The following is a 19,717-nucleotide window of genomic DNA, read 5'->3' on the forward strand; positions in this document are numbered from 1 at the left end:
TATCGGTATAATTCTGTGATATCGTGGTCAGGGGATCTGGGCTGAGGTGAACTCCTAGGATCTTAAGCGAAGAAGATTTCCATTGGAAGTGATAGGTGGACTGTAGTATAGAGAGGGTTTGCGGAGGGATGTTTATGGGAAGGGCCTCAGTTTTAGTTACATTCAATTTGTAGAAGCATAGTGAACCGAATTTCTCGAGGAGAGTAAAGACTGCAGGGAGAGAAGTGTCAGGAGAAGTGAGGAAGAGAGTGATGTCATCTGCATAGAGGGAAATTTTATGGGTATGTGGACCTATTGTTAATCCTAATGTCTGAGGGTCTGATCTGATAGATTGAGCTAAGGGCTCTATAGTGAGGGCAAACAACAGTGGGGATAGGGGACAGCCCTGTCGGGTACCATTTGCAATCGTGAATTTGGGAGATTGGAACCCCACCCCGCGAACAGTAGCCGTGGGGCGGTTATAGAGAGTTTGAACCGCACCTACAAAGGAGGTAGGAAAACCAAAAATGGTCATAGCCTCCCATAGGAAATCCCACCTGACCCTGTCGAACGCTTTTTCTGCGTCTAGTGACAGGGCCAGGAAGGGGATTTGCCGGCAGTCCGCAAGATGTAGAATATCCAGGATTCGTCTAGTTGCATCGACTCCTTCTCTATTCGGGATAAAACCAACTTGATCGTTCGCTATAAGGGAGGGAATAACTTTTGCAACCCTATTGGCAAGGAGTTTGGCATATATTTTGGTGTCAGTGTTAATCAATGAGATTGGTCGATAGCTGCTGCACAAATCAGGGGGTTTACCCGGTTTTAAAATGGTAACTATTGTAGCTTCTAAAAATTCAGTTGCTAGAGGGGTACCTGATAGTACGTCTTGGAAGAACTTACCGAGGATAGGGAGGATCTGAGGTAAGAGAGTCTTGTAAAACCTTGCTGTGAATCCGTCTGGGCCAGGGGCTTTCCCTAATTTTAGGTTGCGTATAACGTTTGAGATTTCTTGTGTGGTGAACGGGGATGTCAGAGGGGAGGAGTCCTCGGGAGATAATGAGGGGAGGGCAAGGGATCTAAGGAACTCAGAGATATGTTGGACTGAAGAGGCCGGAGATTCCAGATTGGACTCTATATTGTAAAGGTCAGAGTAATATTGCCTGAAGGTGTTGCCAATTTCACGAGGGGCAGTAGCCTGTGTCCCTAGGGGAGTGCGTATGGACATGATTCTGGCTTGGGCTGTGCGGTTTTTAAGTTTGTTGGCTAGAAGCGTGGAGGCTTTGTTAGCAAAATGGTAATAAATCCTTTTATACTTCTCTAACATGGATTTGGTTTTCTTGAGTTCAAGAGTTTGGATTTGTTGCATAGTGTCTGAGATTTTGTCATTGAGAGAGGGGGAGTATGTGTGAGATAGGTCTGCTCTAAGTTGGCGAAGCTGGATATTCAAAGAGGATAAGGAGGACTTGCCTTTTGCCCGAGCCTCCCATTCGAATTGGATGAGGTGGCCTCTCACCACTGCCTTCAGGGCGGCCCACTGGTTTTGTGCTGAGGTCTGATCATTGTCATTAAGGGAGATATAATCTGTGATTATGTTCTGTAGGGAAGTCTTAAGATGTGGGTCTGTAAGAGTCCAGTCCTGTAGGCGCCAAGTGAGAGGAGGTGGGCGGGTGTATGGGCCTATTTGCATGTGGAGTGAGTCATGATCTGACCACGAAACTGGGGAGATAGTAGTAGAATAGACATTGTCAAGGAACTTGGCACATACAAAAAAGTAGTCTATGCGCGTATGTGATCTATGTGGAAAAGAGTAGAAAGTGAATTCCTTATCTTGTGGGTGTAGAGCACGCCAAACGTCATATAAGTCATGTAGTGCTATTAGTGATTGGAGGGCTGAGGATAGGGAGTGGGTTGCTCTATCATTTCTAGAGAGTGGAGGTCCTAATCTGTCTAATTGTATATCCCATATGAGATTGAAGTCCCCTCCTATTATGAGGTCTCCCTGCTGTATAGAAGCTATAGACTTAAGTAAAGTTCTAAGGAAGTTGACTTGTTTACTATTCGGTGCATATATGTTAAGGAGGGTAACTAGGTGGGTATTTATTCTACAGACAGCGATAATATAGCGTGCTTGGGGATCTAACTCAGTATAGATCTGATCATAATGGACATTCTTGCCTATATAGATAGCTACCCCTCTAGATTTCGATGGGAATGTTGCATCTAGAAGTGTTGGGTAGTGTTTGGAGGTGTATCGTTTGGAATATACGTGAGTCCAGTATGTCTCCTGAATGAAGGCGATGTCTACGTGGTTTTTACGTAAATAGTTAAAGAGGAGGCTTCGTTTGGTAGGGGAGTTCAAACCCTGAACATTAAGAGTTAGAAGATGTAGGCCTTTCATGGTGCACTTGGGTTGTGATCAGTGGATGGGGGTAGAGGGAAGAGAGAGAAGGACAAAGAAGGGGAGAGAGAAAAAAAAAAAAAAAAAAAAAAAAAAGGGGGGGGGGGGGGAGGGGTCGGGTAGAGTCCGAAAAATGTGGATGAGTACCAATTATAGAGATAGGGAGCAAGAGTTAACTTCACTTATAAAGATATATATTTCGGGAAATGGGAAACAGCGGGCCAGAGCCGCTTTGTATAAAAGGAGGAAAGGGATATGGGTAGGAAGGGGTGAGGAGATATGTTAAGAGGCCTTGAGTTGAGCTATCGTAAATAGAGGAGTATATGGTGAAGAGAGAGGGGGGGATTGAGGAAGGGGGGGGGGCGGAGCCTTGAATGTATATTCAGTGGGGGGTTAATATGAGGACGGGTAGACGGAGCTGTAAGTCGTGGAAGTGAGAGGTGGGGACAAATGGTGGAATAAGTATTGGGGGAGGGAGGTAGATGGGAGGAAATAGGAGAAGAGAAAAAAAGTGCAATCCTGTAGAAAGGGGTAGAAATAGTGGCAGTGTTCGAGTAGGAGGTAAGAAGGAGGCGTGGGAGGGAGGGCCGAGAGGGAGCGGGGGTAGAGCCCCCCAATGTTGGATGGAGAGGTGGGTGAGATGATTCAGTAGAGGGTGATGATGTGTAGAATATTGAGAACTGGATAAGTAGATATTTGTATAAGGACTATCCTGTATAGAAAGGTATGATTTAGCGTATGTGGTGAGAGGATAAGTAGTAAGGGAGGAAGAGGAGTTGGATGGAGGTAAATGTAAAAAGAACATGAAGGTTAGTGGAGGTATCATGACAGTTGTGGATATGAGAATAAGAGCTTGAGGGTGGTATAGAAAACTTATAAGAGAGAGTAAACATGGCCTTGTTGACCTGGACATTTAACCTAGAGCATAAATTCTGATAACAACTTTTTAGTTAGCTAAGTGCAATGGTGATAGAGGAGAATAAAGGACAAAGGGATACTAAGAGAAGGGTGAGCTAATAATATTAGACCAATAATACCTGTGTTAAGTTTGTATACATTGAATCCTAAATTTCCTTTAGAGAGAACAAAGACTGAATGCAATAACTTAATGAGCAAAATCAACAAGATAAATAACATTTCGGGCATTTAACAAATCACAAGTAATAAGAGCTTGAGGGTGGTATAGAAAACTTATAAGAGAGAGTAAATATGGCCTTGTTGACCTGGACATTTAACCTAGAGCATAAATTCTGATAACAACTTTTTAGTTAGCTAAGTGCAATGGTGATAGAGGAGAATAAAGGACAAAAGGATACTAAGAGAAGGGTGAGCTAATAATATTAGACCAATAATACCTGTGTTAAGTTTGTATACATTGAATCCTAAATTTCCTTTAGAAAGAACAAAGACTGAATGCAATAACTTAATGAGCAAAATCAACAAGATAAATAACATTTCGGACATTTAACAAATCACAAGTAAACTTGCGATATATAAACTTGTCATAATAAGACTTTATCAGAACTGTGTAGGAAAATAAGGAGCCGTGAGCCAAGAGTAGAGTAAGATATGTACCCGTGTGTGGGCTCTAGGCTTACCTGTCCGTCGAATGTTCATAATAAGCGTCCAGGTAGGGAGACCTAGGATAGGGGGGGTGAAAAAAGAGTAAGATGTGTACCCGTATGTACACCCCCAATCCCAAAATAACCCCTGGAGGTAAGTCCAATAGGAAAATGGAAAGAAACAGTCTTTCAAAGGGGCAGGAAAAGGGATATTAGTGCAACAAGTAACTTCAGATAGGACATAAGGGTCAGCCCAGGTCTTGAAGTAGTGGAGTAGAGGCTCTGGAGTGCCATTCAGAGGCTGAGGGGTCCAGATCACCTGTTTTTCCTTTTTTCCTGGGGGGTAGTCCAGGGGGGCTAATGAGTTCCCAGGTGGTGAGGAGTTTCATGCCTTGTTCTAAGGAGGAGACTGTGTGAGATGAATCTTGGTATTGAACATGTAACTTCACAGGGAATCCCCACCTGTATTTGATCTTGTTTTGTCTGAGAGCCAGGGTGAACTGATGGAAAGTCCTTCTTTTGTTTAGTGTGTATGGCGATAGGTCAGGGAAGATCTGTAACTTGTTGTATGGTTCCTTAAGGGAAGGAGGCTCTCATGATCTTCTCTTTAGTGGTGTAGTAGTGTAGGCGTACAATGACGTCTCTGGGAGTGTCAGGTATGGAGTTACGGGGGCGTGTGGACCTGTGTGCTCTGTCCATTAGGAGATCTTGATCTGTGGTGGAGTCAAGGATGATCTTAAACAATGTAACCAAGTATTGTTGGAGGTTTGATGTAGAGACATCTTCCGGAATTCCGCGGATCCTGAGGTTGTTGCGGCGGGATCTGTCTTCATTATCTGCCAACTTGGATTCGAGATCGGACATTTGTTCTGCTAGTGATTGAGAGTAAGCTAAGAGGTTGGCATGATCAGTCGCCAAATCTTCATGTTTCCTCTCAAGGATTTCAGTTCTCTCTCCCAGAGAAGAGATCTCGCGTTTCAGTTCGCCAACTGAGTGACGGAGCTCCTGTCTTAGGGACGAATAGTGAGTGTCCATCTTATCAGTTAAGATTCTGATGGATTCTAGAAAAGTTGATTGAGAGAGTGTGGTTTTATCTTTGCGAGTTACCTCAGGTCTAGAATTATCTGCCCCTGGAGCTGCTGAATCTCTGGAATCCTCTCCTGAGAACTCAGGATCTGAGAAGGTTTTACTATGGAAGTGATCCGTGAGAGTCCTCTTAGGATTTTCCTGGTGCTTTGGTTTTCTTTTGATAGACTGAGCCATGTCATAGGTGGGAGGCTATCCAGAGAGTAGAATTTAAAGGTGCAGGCTTGAAGTTGCTGAATCAGTGATAGATGAATTTTGGGGGGATGTTACCCCCGCCCCTCCAAAGCCAGGTGCTCTAGCCCATCATATTCCTATATCAGGGTGTAGATAGGGAGGTTCAGTAGTTCACTGCAGGTCTGTAGGAAAGGTGAGCGATTCCCCCTCTCCTGGGGATGTACCACCTCTGGGCGAGACCGGTAAAAGGAGAGAGGATATGACCCGCGCCCTAGGGGTGGACGCGGGAAAGGGGGGAGAGGGGGGCGTCCAGGGGAGTAGAGATGTTGCTCCTGTATAGATTGTGCAGAGTGTCCTCTCTAGGATGAGGCTCCACAATGGTAGCAAGTGACCTGGGTATGATACAAATTCTGCAGACTATATTGGGAGGAAGAGTCGTGAGGTGGCCTCAATAATTCTGTAAGAGGCTGTGGCTGCAAATAGAATTTCTGAGTGTTTTGATTGTGGCCCACTAGATCAATAAGCTGTATTGCAGAGGGGGATTAGTACCGTCAGAAGGTAATGTAAGCAGTTATATGCTGCTGCAGTGTTGTACAATCCTCAAATAGAGAAGGCTAGGACGCAAGTCCCAATTACTGACAGAGGGGATTAAACATAAAATATAGAGGTCTCACCCACAGATCTGTCACCTAAGTCAGAGGTTGAAGGGATGCACTGACTTCTGCTGGGCTGGGGTCCGGTATTCACTGTTGCAGGTATGGAGCGTGGAGGTAGATGCCGGAATCTGTCTCCGGTGTAAATCTCAAGCTTGTCCCAGCTACCTTTTGATTGCGCTCTGGAGCCCCAGGCAATGTCGAGGGAGGAGAGACACCAAGTCCCACTGTCCGGTGTGATATGGATAGGGCTTGTGAGAAGGATGTGCGCGTTAGCGCAGCTACTCCAGAGGCTTCGCGTGACACCCTGTATGAACGGGAGTTAAGTAAAGATGGCTGCCATTCGCGGGCTTTTGTGACGTCCCATCTCCTTCGATCTTTGCAAAAGTAGCAGCGTTACAGGGGTCTGGAGGGTGTCGAGATTGTTCCCATATGCCAGGGGGCAAATAGAGTAGGTTATATCCGATCCCAGTAAAGTCCGGTGTTGCGAAGGACTCAGGTAGAAAGCTCCGGTGTCTCAGATCGTGGGAAACGTCCCGTTTGCAGATAAGTGTCAGATGGTAGGATGTAGGGATAAAGGGGGATATTGTGTGCCAAATGGGTAAAAATTTGAGGGTATAAATAGGCTTTAAATTTAAATTTTGGGCAATGGAAGCAGAGGAGCTCCGGTCTCAAGCGTCCTCACTGCTCCGTAGTTGGCTCCGCCCCCCGCTATCACACTTTAATTTGTGAACGACATGATGATAATTGTAGGTTCCATGTCGTACAATTTTAGCACCATGTTGTCAGCTTCAGAAGCAAAAGGAGGCAAAGTCTTAGGGTCAGATTCTCTAAAGCTCTCTGGTATGGCAAGAAGATGCTTCGTCAGCATTATTATGAGGCCCCACAGGGATTAGTTTTTGAGAACTGGGCCCTCTGTATCCTAGTCAGTTACTGTCTCCCTGCACTGCAACAAGCAGTCTGTGTGGGCCAGGCTGGGAGTCACTGATTCAGGTCTGCATGTAGAGGGTTTTAGTTGTGTGTTTATAACTATATAAACTTATTTTGTGCACCTGGTTATCACTACTACAAAATGTTGGCATTTCCTATCATTTTTGTTTAGTGCGTATCTTTAAGTAAAATTCTTCATTTAAAATGTTGTTTTGTTAGGTTTTATATTCATTTAAATCAATTAAAATGAATGTCCTTTTTTCATGTATTTTGTCACTGGCAAAAAAAACTCCTTGGGAGCTCACCCTAATTAAATATACTGCGCTCACCTATGGCTTTGGCTAAATGGTGGGGAGGGGGGAAGGGTTGGAAAGCCCTCAGCAAATGGGCCTGGTACTGAGTACCATTTACCTTATTAGCTATAAGAAAGAAATGTTAATGCAGATATAGAAATAGAAATAAATATATATAAAAAGGGAAAGAGAAAATAAATAAATATAGTTTGTATTTTCTAATTCCTTCATTTTATCACCCCCTCGCGGTCTTACTTTAATAATGTAAATTACTATGCAAGAAAATGTATTATTTTCTTGTTGATGTTCATAGATAAAATTTATATGCATACATACACACATACATATATTAAAAAAGGCTATGAGGCCTATTTATCAAATGTCTGACAGTGCGGATCAGGTCTGACAGACATCGCTGAATGCGGAGAGCAATACGCTCTACGTATTCAGCATTGCACCAGCAGCTCTTGTGAGCTGCTGGTGCAACGCCGCCCCCTGCAGACTCGCGGCCAATGGGCCGCCAGCAGGGAGGTGTCAATCAACCTGATCGTACTTGATCGGGTTGAATTCCAGCGATGTGTGTCCGCCTGCTCAGAGCAGGCGGACAGGTTATGGAGCAGCATACTTTAGACCGCTGCTTCATAACTGCTGTTTCTGGCGAGCCTACAGGCTCGCCAGAAACACAGGCCCTCAAGCTCCATTCGGAGCTTGATAGATAGGCCCCCAAGTATGTTTGTCCAACGCAGTCATGCGCAGTAGAGATTGCGCGAGACAAACATGCCTAGCCTTAACCCCTTAACGTCCATCGCCGATGCGCATTAGAGACTGAGCGAGGACAGCGCTGGTTGTTAAGCCCTAGGCCTCTCTCTGACACTATCTCGCTAAAAGTAGTGATATTGTGATATTTCTGCATGCCCCACAAGTGGGGCAGTGCAGAAATAGTCTTGCAAAGGTACCTTTCTGCATCGAGCAGCAATGGTGCCAATCGTTGGTGGGGTGGAAGGGTTAGGAGGGAGGCGGGTGGGAGGCCCATCATTGGAGGGGGGTGGGAGGTGGAGGGACCGCTACGCTGCAGAAAAAAAAATGTTGAGAGCAGCAGGGAGGGGGAAGGAGGAAGGGGGGACGAGGGAGAGGGGATCCAAGTGTAGAGAGAGGTTCCTTGAGGGAGAGGTGGGTAAATGATGGAGGGAGTTGGACACATTTTGGCCCGTGAACACAGGCTTTAAGATTAGTATAGTATAAAGCAATACATAGCTATTTCAGTTTAAAAATGAATTGGTTATTAGCTAGAAATTAACTGAAGTTTACTACAGTTATGTTTCAGCTATTTGAAATGCGCAACTGTTGCTTATTATTAAATAAAGTGGCACTACCATAGTTAACATAAATATATAGAAAAAGCACACAGAAATTATTCCACAAAGATTCAGAGCAAAAGCTGCAGTCGCATTTACACAAAAGAAGGCTAAATAGTCTAGACACAAGTTCTAGGGCTAAAATATAGTGGAAACTATAAAACCTACAAATCTATCAAAATAAAATCATCATTCTAAAAAAATGAAATAGTTAAATCATATTTGGAATAAAAATATGATAAATTAAGACTGTAGATGGAAAATACATTTCCTTGAAAAAATACAGGGAAAAAATAGATATCAATATAAAATAAGAGAGCAAAAGAGGAAGTACAGACAGTGTTCCCTGAGGTTGATACATGGGGTAGATTTAACAAGCAGCGGATGCTGCAATCTACCGACTACCCCTGAAGTTTCTGGCTTGCCAGAAATTTAAAGGGACATAAAACTCATATGCTAAATCACTTGAAACTGATACAGTATAACTAAAAAGCTGACAGGAAAATATCACCTGAGCATCTCTATATAAAAAAGGAAGATATTTTACCTCATAATTTCCTCAGCTCAGCAGAGTAAATTCTGTGTAAAAAGTTATACTCAGCTGCTGCCCAGCTGCAGGTAAAAAAATAAAGAAATGAAGAAATGAACAGCAGCCAATCAGCATCAGCAGTGCTGAGGTCATGGACTCTTTTACTGTGATCTCATGAGATTTCACTTAACTCTCATGAGATTTCATAGTAAACTTCCTTAAACTGAATATGGAAATAATATGAGTGTGCACAAGGCTCACTCTCTTGTCTGTCCTGCGACAGACATACTGATTTGCTGCTTAAAGTCCTTTACAATGGGGTTTGCATACTTAGGACATTTTGAGGTAAAATATCTTTCTTTTTTACATAGAGATGTTCAGGTGATATTTTCTAGTCAGCTTTTTACAGCTATGAGTATAGGGTTGCTACCCGCCCCAGTTTCACCGGGACAGTCCCGGTCTGAGGCTTGGTGTCCCGTGTCCCGAAACTAGCCTCAAATCCTCCGGGCTAAGCGCTCCCGCGGCGTAGCAGTGACTCGAGCACAGACTTTACAAAAAATAAGCTGACAGAGGAGCGCTTAGCTAACCGGGTAGGTGTAGTCTGCAGGAGAGACGGAGGATGATGTGGGACTCAATATGAACTGAACCTTTTCTCGCTCATTGGCTTTTTTCCACATTCTCGGTGGGAGGAGCAATATAGCAAACAGGCTGCCAAACAGTAGGTCGACAAGCCACACCCCGAGCCACGCCCCAAGCCACACCCCCAAACCACGTCCTCTCCACGCCCACTTAAAAAGGGTCCAGGATTTTTTTGGGCAAAAGGTGGCAACCCTATATGAGTATGAGCTTTCAATTGTTTCAACATTTGGGTATCATGGCCCTTTAAGTTAAGAAGCAGCGGTCGCAAGACTGCTGCTCCTTAACTTGTCCACAACCTATAATGTGGTGGACTGCAATCATCCCTATCCGATTGGTGATGATCAGGGTCGGCTCCAAGGGGGGGCATTGGGGGGCAATGCCCACCCAAATGGAATGCTGTGCCCCCTCAAAAATATTGATATGATCATACAAAAATAATAAATAAAATAATGAATTGTTATGTAATGCTGCATGCTGGGGGTGGAGTTAGCTGACGAACCGTGAGGTCACATCATGCATCTGCAAGGAGCTCCGTGTCTGTAATAAGCCAAATGTAAATTATCACTTTTGCAAGTAAGGTTTTTAAATACATTTGTTTGTAGTTCATGTATTAAGCTTTAGTTAAGAGTATGTTCCTTTAAGACAAGAATAAGTTATAGGAAGTTTGCAATTAGTGTTGAAAATAATTTGAATGTTCCTTTTCCTCTAATATGTGCCTCTGCTAGCAGGCAGTAATATGAGGGAAAGGTAAGTTTTATTTAGGTGGTAGTTCTCACATCAACAAACTGATAATTGTGATGTTGAGTCCTTTTACCTAAGAAATGGTTATTGCAAATATGTGGACTTGAGAAAAATAGAATGTATATTGCATGAGGATTCTCTATGAGAATGGGTGTTACAGGTGATTTCAGCACACACATTAAGTGAGAAAACAATATGCCAAAAATGAAAAGTTATGTCACAAAAAACCCTCAGAAAATAAGATAAGTAATTGAACGAAAAAAATAAGTTAATCAGTAGTTGAATTGCAGGACACACACTATGTGTCTAAGTTGCCAGCGGATAGTAAAGTTACTCACAGGGAGAAGCGTGAAGCAGTGGAGACCGGAGCTGCAGCTAACCTTCAGTGTATGGAGGAACCGGAAGTGCTGGAGCGGCCGCCCGTGACGTCAGCGAAGTCGGCTGGTATCGAATGGTGAGGGCAAAAGCTGGAAGATGAAAATGCAGGCGATATGCACAACAAGAGTCCTGAGGGTAACTGGATTAAGGTAGATGAATACCAATGCAGATATGTTTGGATGCGATATGCCTCAGCAGGAACATAAGCACAGGGCTGGTAATATGACTCATTCAGCACAGAATACCAAGCAATGAATGAGTGAGAGAGAGCCCTTAATAAAGGAGGTGTGAATGTGAAAAGGAGGCTGCAGGTAATTAGCTTAAAGAAACAGTACATTACAGAGGACCCCCTCAAAATGAACCACTCCGGGGTTCAGGGATGGGGACGGTCAGGGTTGCGCCGATGGAAAAGTGACACTAATCGTGGTGCTGATAAGTTAGTCGAAGGTTCCCAGGAGTCTTCCTCTGGTGAGTAACCCTTCCAACGGACAAGGTACTGTAAAGTTCCAGAAACCCGTCTAGAGTCAATAATACTTTGAACCTCAAACTCAAGATCAGGTTGAATGGGAGGTTGAAGCGTGGATCGAATAGAATCAGTCCGAAGTGCTCTATACGGTTTCAATAAGGCAACATGAAAAGTTGGATGGATTTTGTACTGAGAAGGTAAATCCAGGGTAACAGCATTGTCGTTAATAATTTTCCGAATTGGAAAAGGTCCAATAAAAAATTTATTAAGTTTCCTACTAGGAGTGGTTAAACGTAAATTCTTTGTCGAAAGCCAGACTAGATCTCCAACCTGATAATTGGGTGCTGGTCTACGTCTAAGATTATAATACTTTTGCTGTCTGTTTTGAGCAGTTTTAATATTTTGAGCCAGAATAGAAAACGTTTCTGCAATAGTGTTAGTGGTATCGTTTACAATAGGACAAGAACTCGCTGTTGATGGGTTAAAATGAAAAACTGGATGGAAACCATAGTTAGCATAAAAAGGGGTAGCGTTAATTGATGAATGATGAGTGTTATTGTGTGCGAACTCTGCCAGTGGTAGTAGAGATGACCAGTTATCCTGTTGTTGAGTGACAAAGCAACGTAAGTACTCCTCTAACCACTGGTTAGTACGCTCTGTCTGTCCATTAGTTTGTGGGTGGTAGGCAGTACTTAGACGTCTTTCTATCTGCAAAGCTGAACAAAGTTCTTTCCAGAGTCGCGAGGTAAATTGAGTACCTCTGTCAGATGTGATTGAGCGAGGTAACCCATGCAATTTTATAACATTATCAATCAATAATTGAGCTGTCTCAAGTGAAGTTGGTAACTTGTGAAACGGTATAAAATGTGTCAATTTAGTTAAGAGGTCAACCACAACCATGATAGTTGTGTTGTTATTAGAGATAGGCAAATCAACGATGAAATCAGTTGCAATGTCTGACCATGGTTTGGCCGGTATTGGAAGCGATAATAAATATCCTACAGGCTTACGTTTATCAATTTTACTTGTTGAACATACTTCACAAGTCTGTACAAATCCCATCACATCTTGGTGCATCTTTGGCCACCAATATGATCGTTTAGTTAATTCAATAGTCCTTTGAATACCCGGGTGTCCCGTTAAGACTGTGTCATGCATGGTTCTTAGAACAAGTGTTCTAAGTGTTGGTGGAACATATATTTTACTATTGAAGTGATACAATCCATCAGCATGTTTTGTCAGATTTTCCTTAGAGAAACTATTGTCTTTCTCTTGTTCATTAAGAAAGTCTTTGTCATCAATAGATGAAATAGCTAAAAGATTTTGGAAACAGTTATTGGGAATGATAGTACCAAAAGGTAGATCCAATTTAGGTTTTTCTGGTAAACGTGAAAGTATATCTGCCTTTGTATTTTTATTGGCAGGTCTATACATGATAGTATAAGTGAATCGGGAGAAGAATAAGCTCCATCTCACCTGTCTAGAAGTAAGAGTACGATGAGTCTTCAAATATTGTAGATTTCTATGATCAGTGAATATTTGTATGGGGAGGGAAGTACCTTCTAACAGGTGCCTCCAATGCTCAAGGGAAGCTTTCATTGCAAGCAATTCTTTTTCACCTATATGGTAATTTAATTCTGAAGCAGTCAGTACTCGAGAATAGTATGCTATAGGGTGCAAATGACCTTGAGGTGTTTGTCTCTGTGAAAGTATTGCACCAATAGCATAGTTTGATGCGTCAACCTCCAGGGTGAATTGTAACTTTGGATCAGGAAATTTTAATATGGGAGCTGTCGTAAAACAGGACTTCAAATGTTGGAAAATGTCTTGAGTAGACTGAGTCCAATTAAATGGAACGTTAGATTTTGTTAGTTGTGTTAATGGTTTGGTTAATTGTGCAAAATTTTTAATAAATTTTCGGTAGAAATTTGAAAATCCTAAAAATTTTTGCACATCTTTTTTGTTCCTAGGTGTTGGCCAATCAGTTATCACCTGGATCTTGTCTGTTTGCATAGAGATACCTTTAGGTGTTATGTGGTATCCTAAAAATGTTATGTCAGTAGTGTGGAACGAGCACTTCTCGAGCTTAGCATATAAACTATGTGCTTGCAATCTAGATAAAACTGTTCTGACATGCTTTATATGTTCTTGTAAAGAAGATGAGTAGATGAGAATGTCATCTAAATAAATCACCATCGAGGTGTCAAGTAGGTCTCTGAAGATGTCATTGATGAATCTTTGAAAGGTGGCCGGGGCGTTACATAACCCAAAAGGCATGACTGTATATTCATACAGTCCATACCTTGTTCTAAATGCGGTAAGCCACTCATCCCCAGGTCTTACACGAATTAAATTATATGCTCCCCTTAAGTCAAGCTTGGTGTAGATTTGAGCACCTTTCAGTCTTTCTATCAGCTCAGGAATTAGGGGCAAAGGGTAACGATCTTTAATAGTCCTCTTATTAAGCTCCCTATAGTCAACAATAGGGCGCTGGGAACCGTCTTTGTTTTTTACAAAAAAGATTCCTGCACCTGCAGGTGAAGTTGAGGGTCTAATGAAACCCTTACGTAGATTGTCATTAATGTAAGTCTTTAAGTCCTGTAACTCTGGTTCTGAGAGGGGAAATATATGTCCATATGGTATGTCAGATCCAGGTATTAATTCTATAGGACAATCATATAGTCTGTGAGGTGGAAGAGTCTCTGCCTCTTTTTTACTAAACACTTGTCTCAAGTCATGATAAACACTTGGGAGTACAGAATCAAGGACAGCCAACAAGGATGTGTGAGAAAAACAGGTACTTTTACAGTAATCTGAAGTAAATTCTATTTTATTTGCTAACCATTGTATGTGTGGTTGATGCAATCTTAACCATTGTAACCCTAGAACTATAGGATACATTGGTGAGTGAAGAACATCAAATGAAATATATTCATGATGAGATGAGGGTGTACTGACTAGTATGGGTATTGTGTGGTGTGTAATAGGTCCTGTTTCCAGATCTTTACCATCAATTAAACGGACCATAACAGGTTTTTCTTTTGCAATTAATGGGATTTTATTTGTATTAACAAATGACAAATCAATATAGGAGGAAAAGGCACCAGAATCGATGACTGCTTCAGAGAGATGCTGCTGACGATCCCACTGCAAGGAAATAGGTATTACACAATTTGTAAACTGATTTTTACTAAGAGATAAGTTATAATCGTTGGATAATGTCTTACCCTTTTTGGTTTTCAACAAAAGTGGACAGAGAGGGACTTCATGCTCTTTTGAGGCACAATATAAACATAGGTGATTGATTCTGCGTCTATGTTTTTCCTCTGGGGTTAACGGTCCTTTGATGGCACCGTTGTCCATTGGTTCATCTGTACTCTTAGTACTATGCGTCATTGGTCTATGTATAGTGTATCTAGAGTCAGACTCAGTTGAAGATTTCTCTAATTTCCTCTCCCTAATTCTGTGGTCTATTTTTATAGAAAGCTGCATCAAATCATTTAAATTTTCTGGAATGTCAATTCTTGCAAGTTCATCTTTAATTAATTCAGACAGACCAATCCTAAACTGATTCCTAAGGGAAATTTGATTCCAGCCTGAATCCAACTGCCAGATTTTAAATTCGGAAATATAATCTTCCACAGCTCTTTTATTTTGCTTAAGTGATCTTAATTTGTTATCAGCAGTAAGCTGTTTATGTGGGTCCTCGTATAGTGAGGATAAGGCTTTAAAGAAATCATCTATAGAATTTAGCATAGGATCATTTTGTTCATACAATGTGTCTGCCCATACCCTAGGTTCACCCCTAAGGTAGGAAATGACAGTTAAAACTTTTACTCTGTCAGAATTAAAAGTTTTGGGCTTTAATGATATAAACAGATTGCAGGAATTTATAAACTGTCTGAAAAGCTTTCTGTCACCATAAAACTTTTCTGGTGGGCTAACAGGTGGTTCTATGAGAGTATCACTATGTGAGGGTTTTGGATTTATTCCCTCTTTAATGATATTCCTTAATGTTGCATTTTCCACCTGTAGATCCCTAAGACCTTGATTAAGTTGATCCACTTTTTGCCCTAAGGCTACTACATAGTTGGATAACTCCACAGGATCCATTCCTTTGTAAATATGGCTTGGTATTTCTGTAATAAGCCAAATGTAAATTATCACTTTTGCAAGTAAGGTTTTTAAATACATTTGTTTGTAGTTCATGTATTAAGCTTTAGTTAAGAGTATGTTCCTTTAAGACAAGAATAAGTTATAGGAAGTTTGCAATTAGTGTTGAAAATAATTTGAATGTTCCTTTTCCTCTAATATGTGCCTCTGCTAGCAGGCAGTAATATGAGGGAAAGGTAAGTTTTATTTAGGTGGTAGTTCTCACATCAACAAACTGATAATTGTGATGTTGAGTCCTTTTACCTAAGAAATGGTTATTGCAAATATGTGGACTTGAGAAAAATAGAATGTATATTGCATGAGGATTCTCTATGAGAATGGGTGTTACAGGTGATTTCAGCACACACATTAAGTGAGAAAACAATATGCCAAAAATGAAAAGTTATGTCACAAAAAACCCTCAGAAAATAAGATAAGTAATTGAACGAAAAAAATAAGTTAATCAGTAGTTGAATTGCAGGACACACACTATGTGTCTAAGTTGCCAGCGGATAGTAAAGTTACTCACAGGGAGAAGCGTGAAGCAGTGGAGACCGGAGCTGCAGCTAACCTTCAGTGTATGGAGGAACCGGAAGTGCTGGAGCGGCCGCCCGTGACGTCAGCGAAGTCGGCTGGTATCGAATGGTGAGGGCAAAAGCTGGAAGATGAAAATGCAGGCGATATGCACAACAAGAGTCCTGAGGGTAACTGGATTAAGGTAGATGAATACCAATGCAGATATGTTTGGATGCGATATGCCTCAGCAGGAACATAAGCACAGGGCTGGTAATATGACTCATTCAGCACAGAATACCAAGCAATGAATGAGTGAGAGAGAGCCCTTAATAAAGGAGGTGTGAATGTGAAAAGGAGGCTGCAGGTAATTAGCTTAAAGAAACAGTACATTACAGTGTCTTAACCTCTTATTTGGAAGTTAATTTGAGACTTTTTGGACATGTCTTTAACCCTATTAATTTTACCTAACTATCATGAGTTACTTATTTTCTTAAAGAATAGACCATGATAAGAATATGATTGTATCATATAAATATAAGTCTATAAATGGCTACCGGCTTCTATCAACGGCTCAAAATTGCACTGTGATCTTAGGAATATGATACAATCATATTCTTATAGATTCACAGTACATATGTTGTATTAAGTAGCCTGATATCCATTAGTTATTGTGATACAGGTATAGCTAAATCTAATCTACAAAATTACCAGTACCTGAAAACCTAGTATCCTCAATGCTATTGCAAACAAAGGGGTTAATTGCATTGGGGGGTTTGGGGTGCATGGCTGTTTAGACGACATGATTGAGATTTGAGAATGAGTTTAAGGGTCTTGGATCATGGTGATTAAGGGGTGAATTGTTTTTAAGGAGCTATTGCACTGGGGTTTCAAGTTTAATCGCTCTGTTTTAGTGCACTGCATAGGATTTAGACTTCATTCTTTTACCTAGTGATTTAGCACATATTCTCCAAATGTTAATAGTGGGGGATAAGCCAGCCAGAAGCTGCACTTTCCCACAGAATATGTAGTTCTGCTCTTATTTTGACTCTCATACATGCTTTGTAAATGCGTGCCCCCTCGTGAAAAAAAAATTCCCCCCATTCATTCGTTCTGGAGCCGACCCTGGTGATGATTGACACCCCCTGTAAGTTGCCGATTGGCCGCAAATGTGCAGGGGGAGGCATTGCACAAACATTTCACCAGAAATGCTTGTGCAATGTTAAATGCTGACAGCGTATGCTGTTGGCATTTAGCGATGTTGGGCGGACATGATTCGCTACAGTAAATCATGTCCGCCCGCATATAATAAATCTACCCTATAGTACTGTGATCTTATTGGTTGTTCATTTTTTCCTGCTATGATGTCACTGTTTTAGCTGCTGTTGCGATTGAGTAAAGAATTTAATGCAAAATATGAAGCCTCCTGTCTTGCAATAAAATCTGTATGCACACACATTTTATAAGTAGGATCTCCAAAACTTACATCAGGCAGTCAACATTCTGTCACGGTTGTCTATTTCAATTCTATGGTGTACATTTTAGGACATCCTTCCCCTCTCCTCTAAACACCATCCTTCATTATATTATCATTCACAGAAGTACCAGGTAGTAATCAGATAGAAGTAGCTGAAAATACATATTGAACTGTAAGCTTGTATAGTAAATGGAACATCAATAAAAAGTCACTTAAAGGGACAGTCTGCTTGAAAATTGTTATTGTTTAAAAAGATAAATAATCCCTTTATTGCCCATTCCCCAGTTTTGCATAACTAACACTGTTATAATAATATACTTTTTACCTCTCTGATTACCTTGTAGCTAAGCCTCGGCAGACTGCCCCCTTATCTCAGTTTTTTTGACAGACATTTTAGTCAATCAGTGCTGACTTATAAATAATTCCACGGGTGTGAGCACAGTGGTATCTATATGACACACATTAACTAGCAGTGTCTAACTTTTAAAAAAATGTCAAAATGCACTGAAATAAGAGGAAGCCTTCAGGGGCTTAAAAATCAATTTGAGCCTACCTAGGTTTAGCTTTTAACAAAGAATACAACGAAAAGAAAGAAAATTTAATGATAAAAGTGAATTGGAAAGTTGTTTAAAATTGCATGCCCTTTAAGTAAAGTCCAGTGTTTTAAATGAAAGAGCAGTAGAAAAGTCTCACCATAAGACCATTCCTCTTGGCTGTTTGAATGAATCACGCAGTGACAATAAACCCACACCTACAACAGACGTAACTCTTGTAACAGCTGATACAAATCACCCTAGAGATGCTGAACTCCATATCACAAGATTTCAGCGGCAGCATTTCTACACTAATCAATGCAAGCACAGCCTTCTGCATTATAACTGCATCTCTAATCACTAGTGGTAAACTCCTGCCAATAACCACCAAAACCTCCAACATCTCTTGCACTTTAAATAAACATGAAACCCACAATGTTATTTTCATGATTCAGATAGAGAATACATTTTTAAAAAACATTCTAATTTACTTATATTATCAAATTTGTTTCATTCATTAAATATCCTTTGTTCAAGAAATAGCAATGCACATGGGAGTGCCAATCACATGAAGCATCTATGTGTAGCCACCAATCAGTAGCTACCGAGCATATTTAGATATGCTTTTCAACAAGGGATATCAAGAGAATTAAATGCTGTATCTAAATCATGAAAGACAAAGTTGGGTTGCACGTCCCTTTAAGTATGTTGAGGAATGTCTTTGCAGCAGCATGGGGGAGTGGACCACCTTTGGCAGTTAAAGGGACAGTAAAGTCAAATCTAAACTTTCATGATTTAGACAGAACATGCAAATTTAAAAGGATATGAAACCCAAATGTTTTTTTATCATGATTCAGATAGAGCAGCAATTTTAAGCAACTTTCTAATTTACTCCAATTATCAATTTTTATTTGGTCTCATGGTATCTTTATTTGAAAAGGCAGGAATGTAAGCTTGGGGGCCGGCCCATTTTTGGTTCCGCTGGGTAGTGCTTTCTGATTGGTGGCTACATTTAACGCTAACTAGGTGCTGAACCAAAAATGGGCTGGCTGCTAAGCTTACATTCCTGCTTTCTAAAATAAAGATAGCAAGACAAAGAAGAAAAACTGATAATACGAGTACATAAGAAAGTTGCTTAAAATTGCATGCTCTATCTGAATCATGAAAAAAAAATTGGGTTTCATATCCCTTTAAACAACCCACCAGTTTGCTTCTGCTATATAATTTCCTTTATTCTCTTTAATCTGAAAAGCCTACCTGGGTAGGCTCTGGAGCAGCAATGCACTACCGGGAGGCAGAGCTGCTGATTGATAGCTGCACATATACAGTAAATGTGCAGCTATCATATATATATTGATAGCTGCACGCAGAGGAGAGAGACACAGGGGAGGGTGGGAGAGAGACACAGGGGAGGGAGGGAGGGAGACACAGGGGAGGGAGGGAGGGAGACACAGGGGAGTGAGTGAGGGAGAGAGACATAGGAGAGGAAGGGGGGAGAAAGACACAGGGGAGGAAGGGGGGGAGAGACACAGGAAGGGGGGGAGAGAGACACAGGGGAGGGAGGGAGAGAGACACAGGGGAGTGAGTGAGGGAGAGAGACATAGGAGAGGAAGGGGGGAGAAAGACACAGGGGAGGAAGGGGGGGAGAGACACAGGAAGGGGGGAGAGAGACACAGGGGAGGGAGGGAGACACAGGGGAGGGAGTGAGGGAGAAATAGGAGAGGAAGGGGGGAGAAAGACACAGGGGAGGAAGGGGGGGAGAGACACAGGAAGGGGGGGAGAGAGACACAGGGGAGGGAGGGAGACACAGGGGAGTGAGTGAGGGAGAGAGACATAGGAGAGGAAGGGGGGAGAAA

The sequence above is a fragment of the Bombina bombina genome, chromosome 4 (assembly GCF_027579735.1).
Source record: "Bombina bombina isolate aBomBom1 chromosome 4, aBomBom1.pri, whole genome shotgun sequence".
In the NCBI taxonomy this organism is placed as follows: Eukaryota; Metazoa; Chordata; class Amphibia; order Anura; family Bombinatoridae; genus Bombina; species Bombina bombina.